This window comes from Vombatus ursinus, unplaced genomic scaffold (assembly GCF_900497805.2).
Source record: "Vombatus ursinus unplaced genomic scaffold, bare-nosed wombat genome assembly UNPS02014176.1, whole genome shotgun sequence".
Lineage (NCBI taxonomy): Eukaryota > Metazoa > Chordata > Mammalia > Diprotodontia > Vombatidae > Vombatus > Vombatus ursinus.
In genome coordinates this window covers 1,267,970-1,281,817 of record NW_020953954.1, presented here as the reverse complement: position 1 = coordinate 1,281,817, position 13,848 = coordinate 1,267,970, and positions in this window count along the sequence as shown.

Here is a 13,848-nt window from a genome sequence, read left to right as displayed (position 1 = left end):
GTGTGTGTGTGTGTGTGTGTGTGTGTGTGTGTATTCCACCTGGAAGGATTTGTGCCCCTCTGGGAACGTCTCCATACGTGTGCCTTGCACCCATGTTTGCTCCCACACGGCCAGGCTTCAGGGACACCCCAGGGGGGCTCCAGCCAGGACCAGTGGGGCTGCACTGAGCCCCAAGCATTCCTGGAGGTGACAAGGTGGGGATTATTCCACAAGAGAAGTCAGCGCGAGCCTGAGTGCAGGCGGGTGCCCCACGGCCTGACTGGGGGCTGCTCTGACCATGACCTAGTTTCTGGGGTCAGCCAAGCCTGTTCTCCCTAAGCATTGCCCTGCCTGGTGCTGAGGGGGATGGGATCTGAACCCCTTAAAGGAAAAGCCCATGTCTTTGGGATCTGGACCCCAGAAAGGAAAAGCCCTGGACTTTCCCACATGGCCTCTGGCTTTTTCCTGAGGCTATAATCCTATCAACTGGCCTTTCGTTGGGTGGCTGCACCCAATCTCCCAATTCTGTTCTTTTACCTCCTGATCCCCGCCCCCTGCCCCCTCCTCGGCCACTTCCCACCTTTAATCCTATCTAGACTCCACTCTCCCTTGGCCGCAAGGTCCTGGTCTCTGGTGTTACCTCACAGACACCCCAATTTACTGGCCACTCCCATCCAGATCCTCCCTAGACCCCTTCTCCCAGTCACCCCAAACCACTTGGCCACCCCTAGATCCCTCCCACAGTCTTTCTGTATATAAGATCCATCTTGGCCGTCATTAAGCGGCTCAGATGCTTAAAATCAGGCCCATAGCTCAGATTCCCTAAGTCTAGCCAATGGCTGAGATTCAGCCTGGCCCGCTTGTTGATACGAGCACCACAGATGTTCAGATACCTTAAGAGTCTGGCCAATGTGGAGGATCTTTAATAAACCTTGTCTTTGTCTGAAAGAAGGCTTGGATCGAATTCACTATGTGTCACTATTTCAAGGTCCCAGCACCGCTAAACCTCTAAACCTCACCGGTATCCATGTAGTCACCAGGACGGACTCCCTGGGAAGGCACCTGGACACCCCTTTGTCCTGCTGCCCTGTCCTGGGCCTCACTGACCCTGCCAAAGAGGCCCTCCCAGGGTAGCCTCTGGGCTGGGCTAATGGGAAGGGCTGAACGGCCTCAGGAAAACTTGCCCCTGGCACATCCACAGCCCTCACCCCAGCAAAAGCAACATGCTGTCACTTACTCAGAAGGAATACCAAAGAGACATTGACTTCCAGAACACTGGGCCTCATCCAGTGAGGTGACTGGGGAGACTGGCAGCACCTGTGGTCTGATGGGCATGGAGAATTCTAATCCTGCCAATGCCAATCATCACCAGCTCTCCAATTTCATCTCAAGTGATTTATCCTGGGTCACATGGCAGGATGGCCACAGCAGGCCTTTCTGTGCCCACGGGCCGTGGCCAGCTCTCGAGCTACAATTCAGGGCTGCCTTTAACGGGGAGAAATAGAAAGTCTTACACTATGGCCAGACTGGAGTTCATCCTCCAAAGACCTGGAGATCTTCCTTTACTGCCAATTCAATCTGCCTGGTGTGAGATGAGGGCCACACTAACACAGAGAGGCTGCAGGCCCTCCATCCTCTGCCCTGGCCAGACCACGGCAAAAACTCTATGTTCGGGGCTGGCAAGGCGGGCAGGCAGGCACTTGTGAAGCGCCCCTGTGTCAGGCACTGTGCCAAGTTCTAGGCGCCATCTCTGTCAGAGGGAGGCTGCTCCACTGAGCATCCTCGTGCAGGCCCTGACTGGGGCTATTTATCTAGCCTGACGTCAGGGGAGACAGGATCTGCTTGGCCCCCGGGCGCAGAGCATGGAGCCAGGAGGGGGAGCTACCCAGAGGCCAAAGGAGGCTGGCTACTAGCCCAGGTGGCTAACACTCAGCTGCCCCAAGGCCGAGTGGGCTCCTTGGGGACATGGGAAGCTCCCCCTCCCTCGAGATCTCCAAGCAGAGGCAGGGGGAGGGGGAACGGTCACGCGTCAGAGCCTTTGAGGAAGCGCAGCATTGGTCAGGGGCAGGTCAGACTGGAGGCCTCCCAACTCTCCCCTCCAGCTCCACAGCTGATTGAGTGACCTCTGACATTCCAGTCCACAGGAGAGATAAGACATAAGCATAGATCTGGGACGGGGAGCTCCAGATGTTACCCACACGGACACGCCCTCCATTGAAACAGGCCCTGACCCCACCCTCTGCAGCCCAGGAGGTAACCTCAGGGTGCTTCTGAGGCCTGGGAATCTCCCAAGAAGGGACCCCGACCCACAGTTCTCAGCTGCCCCTCAGCACTGCCCCCTCCCTCCCTGAGGGTGGGAAGGAAAGGTCCCCAGAGGACCTGAAGGAGGGTGACACACTGCACGTAACACATGAAACCCCTGGGATCTGATCTGGGTCATAAAACACAAACGTGTACATTGTGTGTGTGGAGTGATACAGTGTGTCTGCTCTGCGGGAGGGAACATTCACATTGTCAACGTGGCGCAGACCTGAGGTCGAGGAGGCCTGGGTTCAAATCAGACCGTTGCCACTAGCTGTGTGACCCTGAACAAGTCACTTCAGCTCTGCTCCTCAGCTTCCGCGTCTGTAAGATGGGGCTCTTGGACGTTCCTTCCAGCTGCTCAGGCCTTGGCTGGTTCCTTCTGAGGACCTGAGAGGTCATGCAGCTCAATCTCCCCATTTTACAAGAAAGGCAACTGAGGCCCAGGCTGGGGAAGGAACCACGCAGATGGTGCCACGGAACTCCCTCTTCTTGCTCCATCAAGATCCTTCATCTCCAGACTCTGCACGTTTTCTCTGGCTGTGCCCCCCTCCTCATGGGAGGGAACATGGCCGTTGAGAAAGGCAGACAAAGCCGTCCCCACCATGACACCCTCCCCCCTCCTGGCTTCCCTGGCCTCCTTAAGTCCTGGTTCAAATCCCACATTCCACAGGAAGCCTTTCCTGATGCCCTTCCGTGGAAGGACCTCCCTCTGGTGCTTAGCTCTCATTTTCAGCCTGTCTAAAGCGGGTCTCCAATAGACTGTGAGCTTCCTGAGAGCAGGGACTGATTCCTGCCTTCCTTTGTATCCCTAGACCTTAGCACAGAGCCTGGCACCCCATATCCCAGGGTAGTTCTGAGAAAATGCCAAGGGAGTAGTCCCTGGGCTATTACTGGGGTCTTCACCAGCAGCCTGCCTTTCTCAACAGCCCTGCCACCAGCCTCTATTAGCCAAGGGAGTTTCATGGCAAAAAAAAGGAGGCCTCGGGGCAGCTAGGTGGCTAGAGCACTAGCCCTGAAGTCAGGAGGACCTGAGTTCAAATCCAGCCTCAGACCCAACACTTGACACTTACTAGCTGTGTGACCCTGGACAAGTCACTTAACCCCAATTGCCTAAAAACAAACACACAAACAAACAAACGAAAAAGGGAGGCCTCTCCTCCCCACCTCTCCCCTTCCCCACCTCTCCTCTGCTCTCCCCTCCCCCCTCCCCCTTCCTCCTCTCCTCCCCTCCCCTGCCCTCCCCTCTCTTCTCTGTGTCTCTTTCACACTCCCTCCCCTCCCACACACATGCACATGAGAAGTGTGTCTCATTCTCTGACACAGGAAGTCTAAGGTAGCCGGGATTCTGTCCTCTCTTCTTGCCCTGGATACATGCAGAGGTTTGCTAGGGCAGATTTGAACTGATTCAGAGCCAGAACTGGTTAAATCTCCACTGTGAGCACTTACACCTCAAAATTGGCCAATACTACAAAGCAGGGTCTGATTTGTTGTTTTCTCGATTGTCTAGACTTAAGGAAGTGATAGAAAAAATGAATAAGGCAAATTAAATTAAAAACATAGCCCCTTTTTTCCCCTAGAGAGCCAGTTGTTAAACATTCTCCAGTATGGCCCTGAATACTGATCTGGGCACAGGTTCAGACACCGGTTACGTTGGGCAGGAACCCCAGCCATTTGGGTTTGATATTGAAAGCAAATGAACCCCTCCTAAGTAATTTAACTGTTTAAAATTCAATTTTATTGTATTTACAGCTCTGAATTTTCCTCCTTCCACCTCCATCTCCCCCCACTGAGAAAATAAGAAAAATAAAACCTGTTACAAATGCATAGTAAAATAAAGCCCCCCATTAGCCAGGTGCAAATATATAGAGATATACATATGTATGCAAATATATAATGTAAATAGTGTGTGTGTGTGTGCGTGCGTGTGTGCGTGCACGTGCACACGTATGGTGCCCACACACTGCAATCTGAGGCCACCGCTTCTCTGGAGTTGTGTGCTTAATAAATGCGTGTTTCTTTCCTGCCTTCCTGGCAGAGGTTCATATTTCAATTTCTTTTCTGTCAGCTTTAAAAGATACTATCTGGAGAATAGAAGGAGATACCTTTCACAACTCTGATTGGAAGGAAATTCATGACCGTAAGAAGGTTAGAAAGGATTAGAAAAGAAAACAAATCATGATTTTGATTATTTAAAATTAAAAAGATTTTGCACAGACAACATCCACAGGGCTAGGACGAAAAGCAAAGTAACGGTTTGGGGAAGGAATCTTTGATCCCTGGATAAGGTCTGATGGCCCATTTCTGCACAGGCCTGACACGAGCAATTTCCCAATAGAAAGCTGAAGGGCAGTAGAATAACTAACACCATTGAGCATTTAGAGAGTCACCAAACTGTTTCCACAATTTTTTTTTCATTTCATACAAACAGTTACAAAGGAATTACAGATTCTCAGCAATTATACGGGCAGCTAGGGGGCTCAGTGGAGAGAGCACAGGACTGGTCTCCCTGAGTTAAAATCTGACCTCAGACTTGCTGTGTGACCCTGGGCAAGTCACTTCACCCTGTTGGCCTCTGTCTTCTCATCTGTAAAATGAGCTGGAGAAGGAAATGGCAAACCTCTCCAGGATCGTTGCCCGGAAAACCCCAGAATGGGGTCAGGAAAAGTCATATATGACTGAAAATGGCTGAACAACAACTCCAATCACATAAAACGCTCTAGAGCACTAATAACAAGAATGCCAACCTAGACAACTGTGATATTTTACCTCAGGGCTGGAGGGGCTGGGCGAAGGCGGGCACACTCACGGTGGGGATGCTCAGCGATGGCGGGGGCTGCTCGAGCTATGGCACAGACGTGTCAGCGACCCATGGAGAATCCAGGGAAACTCGTCCGAGAGGATGATGAGGATGCTGAGGCCGCAGCAACGGGCAGGAAAACCACGCTCCGAATGAGCTCGCCGCGCAGGGCCTGGAACACGGGAGGCGTTTTGGAAACTTTTATAGATTAAGTGATAGAGAGTTAGGTCGTGGCCAATGCTGGTGCCGGATGGATGACGCTGGAGTACGGTGCCTTCCTCTCAGCACGTTCCGCAGGTCGGGTGTATTCTGGAAGCAGCTCATACAGGCTAAGAGCCAGTTGTTAAATGTTCAGGGTGAGTATTGACACCTCAGATATCAGCAAACACCACAAACCAGGGCTTGATTCGTGCTGCTGCCTAGACTTAAGAAAGTGCGGGAGACCATGTTTAAGATGCTCTGCATTTTCAGAGAGCTGGTTGTTAAACACTCCCCAGCACATCCCACTGCCAGTTGGAGGCTGCTGCCATGGCAGGCTTTCCTTGCCTGGCCTATTGTGAGCGTTGCTGTTGAAGGGGAGGGTCCCCAAAGGGTCCCCTCAGGGAACGAAGCGATCTAGCGTAAAAGGAGAGGCGAATCAGTGAAATGACTGCTGAGGAAATGCTTGTCCTGAAGCAGCCCCGGCTGGCTCCAGGCCTCCAAGCCTCTCCCTCCAGCTCGGTGAATTCCCTTCAGAGTTCCTTCTCTGGGGACGCCCAGCCTTGCCATGGAGGAGCCCTCGAGGGGCTTCAATGCAGTCCTCTTCTTCCTCTACTCCATAGGGCAGGGGAATAGGTGATTGGTGGGGGGGGCAGCTGAGGGCCAGGGGGGATGGGTGTGTGCAACCTCTTGTGATCGGCTGCCCGAGTCTTTAAGGCTGCTGAGAGGGAACCATTCACTGTCCCCTACCATCCATCTTGGCTCGGTGACTCTTTTCTGTGACTCCTGTGGCGAGAGCCACAAAGTGAACCGGGGTGAGGGGAAGGCCTCTCCTTTCCTGCTCCCCGTTTTCTCAGATTCAGGAAATGGGCTGGGGGAGAGGTTCTGGGCTGTGATGTTTGTTCTGCTCAGTCTCAGGTGCCCACGGTACCCAGGAGTTGTAGCCATGGCATTCACAAGGCCAAGATTGCAGCCAGATGGCCCTCGGGAGCCAGGAGGACAAGCGCTCCAGCCCACGGGGACCTTGGGGCATAGAACGGGAGGGGGGGCGTCGCGCTCTATGGCAGCCCAGCTAAGCTCTGCGCCAAATTCCCTCCCCTCCCCAGAGACTAAGTACAGGGGAAGGAAGATTATTCCTGCCATGTGTTGGGGGGCAGAGGGCAAACTCGAATGATGAAAGGTCCTGAGAAGGGAAGGCAGGCCAGGGGCACTGGGCCCCTTCGGACTTCACCGGGAGAGGGAGGGAGGCTGGGTTTGGGCAGGGGTGTGTGGAGGACAGAGAGAGAGTGGGGAGCAGGGAAGGTATGTGTGAGGGTGCACACAGGCACTAGGGAAACAGGATGTGACCTTTGGGCTGCCAGATTACAAAGCTCTCCACGTACAAAAGTCAACAAAAAACCTTTTAGGAGCCTGGTGTGAGAGAGATCAGTCAGGACCCGGTGGAGAGCCCCCAAGGTGGATGGGCTGGGCCAAGGCTCCTGAGACTGACCCGACTGAGGTTGAGCTTCCCTCCCCCACCACACACAAACACAAACATGCTCGGGCCAGGCTACACCATCCCCACCTTTTGGGGTTTGGGGAGGCTGGCACGGGGACCTCCTCAGAGACCCTATGCTGGGCCTCAGGGTCCTGCCAGGGGTTCCCTGCTGCAGGCCCCCTCTCGGGACAAGCCTCACCCCAGCATTCATTGTTCAGAAGCCCCGGGAAGGTCAGGCCAATTGGCACCCAGCCACAGCACTAGGGAATGGGGGCGGCACTCAGGAGACTTCTCCCGGCTACCCACCTTTGAGGAAATTAGGGTCTTGCCCTGTAATACTGAAAATAATAATAGTATACAACTAACATTTATATTGAGCTCACTATGTGAGGGCACTGTGCTAAGTCCTTTATAATTATTAACTCATGTGATCCTCACAACAACCCTGGGAGGAAGGTGCCAGGATGATTCCCATTTTACGGATGAGGGCACTGAGGCAGTGGGGAGTCAACTGCCAAAGTGAATTAGGACCTGCCCTCAGTGAGTTTCAGGAGGGCAAGCTCCACACATTGGGGTAGACACAAACTATGGACCAGGTAATTAGGGAAGGCAGGAGCACCAGAGGCTGGGGGAGGAGCGGTTAGGTGACACCTGAACTGAACTCGGGAGCGAGGGATTCGAGGCCAAGCCAGTAGCAAGAGGGGGCAGTGTTCCAGGCATAGGGACAAGCCATGCAAAGGCCATGAGGCTGGACATGGAGAAGGAACGTCCCGTGTGAGGACCCCAAGAATGCCTGTTCTTAGCTGGCCCAGAGAGGGCCTCAAGGCTGTGCACACATACTCCCCGCCTCCAGCTCTGCTCTTAGCTGATGCGGTCTGGCTTCTGACCTCACCGTCAGCTGAAACCCTGATGCAGCCAAATATTGAGAGCAGCTCTTTTCATGGGGCCAAAGAACTGGAAACTGAGAGCGTGCTCGTCCTTTGGGGAATGGCCGAACAAGTTCTGGTCTATGGAGGGGATGGAATATCATTGCGCTCTAAGAAATGAGGAAGGGGATGGTTTCAGAGAAGCCTGGGAAGGCTCCTCTGAATTGATGCAAAGTGAGGTGTGCGGACCACACAGACAATTGTACAGTAACCGTTCTAGTGCAGAAACTTAGCTCTGAAAGACTTAGGAAGTCTGGTCATCCCAACGGAACCAAGCCCTGTTCTCGAGGACTCGTGGTGAATCGTGCTGCCCGGCTCCCAACAGAAGGAGAGAGAGCTTCTTCAGGGTGCAGCTTGACGCACGTTTTTGAGAGGTGGCTAATGTGGGAGGCTGTTTTCTTTGACTGGACATGTTGGGAAGAGGTTTTGTTTTTCTTGATTTCTCAACAGGTGGGAGGAGGGTAGGGGGCAGAGAACTCGGAACTGAAAATAACATTAAAATTGAATAAAAAAGCGAAGTTAAGATTCTTAATTGCCAACTCCAGCGGCCTTTTCTTGATCCTCATTCTCCTTGACCTCTCTGTGGCCTTGGACGCCATGGATCACTTCTCTCGAATACCCTCTTCTCTCCAGGTTTCTCTCCTGGTACTCCTCCTACCCATCTGTCCACTCCTTTTCGGTGTCCTTTGTCGGATCTCCATCTAGGCCATACCGGCAAACTTTGAGTGCTCCCCATGGTCCGGGGCCCTCTGGCCTCCTCCTTTATCATCTCTATCGCAATGATTTTCACACCTATTTATCCTGTCCACACCTGTCCGGACGTTCAGTTTTGCATCTCCGTCTGCCTTTCGGATATCTAGAATTGGGTGTCCAATATATACCTTAAATGGCCACTAGGTGGCACCATAGCACACAGAGCCCTGGAGTCAAGAAGACTCATTTTGCCCGGTTCTGGCCTCAGACACCAGCTGCGTGACCCTGGGCAAGTCACTTTACCCTGTTTGCCTTGGTTTCCTCATCTGCAAAATGAGCTAGAGAAGGAAATGACAAACCACTCCAGTGTCTTTGCCAAGAAAACCCCAAATGGGGTCACCGAGAGTTAGACACGACTGAAATGACTACAAAAAAGACATCGTACACCCAACATGTCCAAAACAGAACTCATTCTCTTTCCCCCAAACCCTTCCCCACCCCTCCCTTCCCCCTCCCAGGCTCCCAGGCTCCCAGGCTCCCATCACAGGCGTCATCAGGGCCTTCCCACCACCTCTCACCCCTCCCATCCACGCCGGCGCCCAGGCCTGTCAATCTTACCTCTCTGTGGTCCCCCTCCTCTGCTCTGTCCCTGCTCACACTCCGGTGCGGCCCCTCCCCACCTCACACCTGGATTGTGGCGATGGCCGAAGTCTCCCCGACTCCCCCAGTCCACCCTCCAGCCCAGGTGCCATACGTCACTCCCTGCAAGCTCTCAAATCCCAAATCCTCTGTTTGGCATTCAAAGCCCCTCACAACCAACCCCACCTCCACCCTCTACCTCTGCAGTCTTCTCACACCTTATTCCCAGCCACTGGCCCCCAAACAAGTCACAATCCCACCTCCTAGCGTTTGCTCTGGCTGTTGCCCCCTGCCTGGAATGCCCTCCCTGCTTCTCTCTGCCACCACTTTCTCTGTCTTCCCCCAAATCCCAGCTAATGTTCCACCTTCTAAGAGATGCCTTCCATAGGACTGCTTGACCTCTTCTCTGAGAAGTGCATCCTCCGCATTGCCTCATTATCCAGGTGCACCTCCACAGCTGTTTGCAGGTGGTCTCCCCGCCCCCACCCTGGGTAGACTGGGATAGAAAGGGAGCTCCCTGAGGGCAGGGACCGCACTTCCGCAGCCCATAGCGCAGCACGTGGCACATCACTCAGTAAAGCCCTATCGACTTCATTCCCCAGTAACAGGTGGGTCCCTTCCAAGAGCAGAGCCGAGATACCAGAGCGTATCAGTGAGACAACAGGGAGGCGTTCTGGAGCAGAGAAAAGTGGGAATGTCGATCCAAATGGCTCCTAGCTTTAGGGCTCCAGTCCTCACTGACAGAACAGAATAGTGCCTTGAGTCTCTGGCAATACCACAGTTGGAATGGGAACCAACTGGACAGGGCAAGGATCGCTGCTTCCACTGATGACAGGAAGATTCAGGCTGTCAGGGAGGGGAGGGCACGCCGGGCTCCCTGGTGTTGGGAGAGCTGGTTCAGGTGTGAAAGAACTCACTTAGACTTTCTCTGTAACCACTGGGAACTTTACTGATGCAAAAGCAGCGGGCCAGCCCTGGGAAGAGAACCAGCCACTTACAGAGGGACAGGGGCCTGTTTTATCCAAGATAAGGGGAGGGGTTGTCATGACCCAGGATGAGGAAGATGGATGACAGGATAGGGGACCCAGGATAAGGAAAGCAGGGAAAATTTTATGACTCAGGATGAGGGAGACAAGGAATTTTTATGGTCCAGGATGGGGGGAAGTTTTATGGTATCTCAAGATAAGGGCAAGAGATCTGGGAAGCCCTCAAGTTGAGGGGGAGGGCCTCACAAGGTGCTTGAAAAACCACCCTTAATTAATTTGTTTAAGCTTTTAGCTTTTAGGGCACTGTTTGCTTTTATATCACTGGAGTCAGCACAGAAGAGCCTGGAAACAGTCTCAGGCCACCGCTTGGTGGAAGCCACCAACCTCCCTTGGCACCCTCTTCTTGTCAATGTGTGGCTGACCTTAGCCTCTCAAAGGTCCTACTCAGGGAACACACGCACAGGAACTGGAAAGGCCTTGAACAGTACAGTGTTGATGGCCTGCATGGGCCAGCAGGGTGCCTGCTAAGTAGCCACGACTGTAGGAGACCATCTCCTCACCCTTTGCTTCCAAGGATTGCACGAGTGAAATACCTCTCCCGTACTTTCTCTGTCCTATCTGCATCACTGAGTGTGTCAGCGGGTCCTTCCCCAGCTTCAAGAGGATACTTCGTTGAGCTAGGCAGACACATGCTCCTGCATCCTTCTCCCTCTGGCCATCTACCTTCCCTCTTTCTCCCCAACTCCTCGATTCTCCCATTCTGTCCAGTCTCCCCGCCCAGCCAGGTCTATCTTCTCTTCCTCTCACCAGGTGCCTGGTATCTGTCCCTCCATTTCTGAGGCACTTTCCAGGGGCAACTCCCCCCAGTACCTACCTGCAGAGGGCTTCCAAAATCCAAAAGCTTCTGAATCCTTCACATGGTGAAACTGAGGCTGAGGCTGTGCCAGCCACAGACTAACCAGCTGTCTCGCCTCGTTTACCCCTTCGGCCTGGGGCTGGGTGGCCCAATGAGCAGCCTGCCTGCCCACCCTGGCTCCCCAGAGACTGCCTCCAGAGCAGCATGCAGGTGGCCATTGACCCCGGGGAGGGTCCAGGGAAGATGGCACCCTGGTCCTGGGGGTGAGGCTGCTGGTGATTGTCTTCTTTGAAGGCTGGGGTGGGGAAAGAGGCACACAGGGGACAGACATGCAATGTTGGGCCCACAGTCAAGCAGTCAGTCAAGAAACATTTATTAAGCATCTGTGTGCCCGGCTCCAGGGATACAAAGAAAGGCAAAAGACGGTCCTTTCCCTTGGGGAGCTCTGAATCTAATGAATGGGCCAAATTCGAACAAATTCATACAAACAAGCTGAATATAGGATAAAGAAGAAATAATGAAGCGAGGGAAGGTGCTAGAGGGGCTGGGGGAGGCTTCCTGTGGAAGACGGGCTTGTAGCTTGTAAAGGGGGCAGGTTGGAGGGGCTCCCTGGAGGGGGGGGCAGCTCCACCTTAGCATGGGAGATGGGAGAGGGAGGATACAGGCAGAAGGCCCCCGAGTGACAGACGGCAGCCAAAATGAAGAGCCTCGATCTGTAGAACAGGGGGCGGGGTCTCAGTGGAGAGCCAGGGCAGGGAGCCCCTGGAGATGGGGAGAGAGGGCCAGGAGAGGGGGACCAGCCGAGCTGGCATCAGAAGGGCTGCAGGATCTTCTTGACCTCCCTTCAGCAGCGGGAATGGTTGGAGCAGCCCAAGGCTGAGGCTTGGCTGGGCGTGAGGACCCTCGAGGAAGGAAGGCTGAAGGCAGACCGGCCTCCTTTCCCCAAGGCCTGTTACTGCTGGCAGAAGAGGAAGCATTTCCCGCCTGCCTTTGGAGAAACCAGTACGACAACGCCCCCCTGTTTCTCGGGCATTGCAGCTCACAAAGGCCTTTCTTCATAACAACCCATGAAGTCAGCAAGGTCAGAATCATTGTCCTCTTTTAACAGATGGGGAAACTGGGGCTCCAAGAGAAGGGAAGGACCTTGTCCGGGATCACACCCCAAGACATCGGCAGAGCTGAGCCTGGCGCCCAGCGCCAGAATTCATTCCGGGGCAGCTCACTGCCATGAAGAACCCTGACGTCCAGGGCTGACTCCCAGGCCCTACTGACCTCCGGCGGGTCCTCTGTCCCACAAATTCCCAGAGTGAGACTCTCAGAGCTGAGCCCAGAGGGCCAGTGGAGACCAACTCCAAGGGTGCCCCTACCCCACTGAGCAGCCAAACCAATGTCTTTCCAGCCTCCTCTTGCTGGACCTTAGCCAACAGGCTCAGGGCCTTTGGGTTGCTGAGAGCAGGGCCTTCTCCAAAGCAATGGAGGTGGTCAGGATCAGCCCAGGGCCAGTGCAAAGAGGTATTGCCAGCAGAACTGGGTAGGGAGAGGAAGGGCCTCCTCAGCCTCCCATCCGGGCATTGATTCAAGCCAACAAAACGTGAAGAGAAGAGACAGGTGAGGCAGGTGAGGTGGGCAAGGCAGGGCTGGGGTTTCCAGCCTCTACCCCCACTGAAATGAGGCAGCAGCAGGAAGCTGCCAGCCCAGGAGCCCCTCGGGCCAGTCGCGCTTGGTCAGCAGAGGCTGCCCAGGGAGCTGCCTCCTCGACTGCTACTCGACCAAGGGGGAGGGGCACCAGCTAAAGGCACAGGCTTCTCCTCTACTCCCCACAGAAAGGCATCCTCAAACAGCCTCTGGCAAGGAGAGAGAGCCTGGTCTCAATGGGTCTCTGTTGCTTTGGCTGGGGCAGATGACAAAGGGACCCTGAAATGGCAGCAGCAGAGACTCTGAACCCAGGAGGGGGGAGCATAGGCCCAGGAGGAGGAGACAGCCCCATGGAGCCCCTGGGGAAAGGGGGAAGGGGACGAAGAAAGAACTTGGGAGAGCCCTCAGCCCAACCAAGAATGTGGGAACCCACCAGTCTCAGCATTCCCAGGGCAGGCCGGAAATCCGTGGGATCCTGCCGAGAATCCATGTGCCCTGGCATGCTTCTGGACAGCCTGGCTTGGCCACCTGGAACTGCTCATTGTGCACCCTCGACAAGAGCAGGGCCTGCCACCGCCCCTCTCTTGATAGATGCTCAGAGGAGAGCCCTGGTCTCTGGGCCCACATTTCACAAGGAGGACCCCGCTCTGGACCCCAAGGGTTCATGAAATGACCCATGCTCCCTCCAAGGCAGCCCAGGGCCTCGCCTCTGCCCCCCTTCCCAGAGTCAGAGGCAGGCAGGAAGCACAGAGAGCAGCCCCCTCCCTCTTACCAAACATCTGCTGCTGAGCAAAGCAAGTGAGTGGGCTGGTTGTAACAGCGTACGTCCCCGCTTCACGCCCATGATCCACCACCGCTCGGCTGGAGGCAGGTAATAAGAGCCTGTAGTGTCCACTGGTCTCTGCAATGACTTCTGAGGTCTCGCAGTGATGGAGACAGGAGGGAGGCCATTCTGTAAATGGCTCTGGTCCCCCCACACTGGGTACCATTTCACAGGAGGCTCCCCAACTTTCTCTGCATTTATCACTTCATTGTTTCTTAAAGAGCAGTAACACTTCACAAGATTCCCAGAGACATGGATTGCTCCAATGCCCCCCATCCTCTACTGAGGGGGAGCCCCACCTGCAAGGGGCCAGTCTCTTGGGGTATACCACTAGCTCTGAGGGCAGGGGTTGGGGGGCAGGACCTGGGCACAGGGAGGCAAATGAGTGGGTGGGCCCCTAGGGCCCCCAGAATGGGCCTTGGAAGGCTTAGGTGGCCCCGTGGTGGGAGAGAGAGAGGAAGGAGTGGGACAGAGACCCAGGACACCACTGACTCCCTGGCTCCACGGAGTGATAAGGATTGGGGTTCACAGCTCA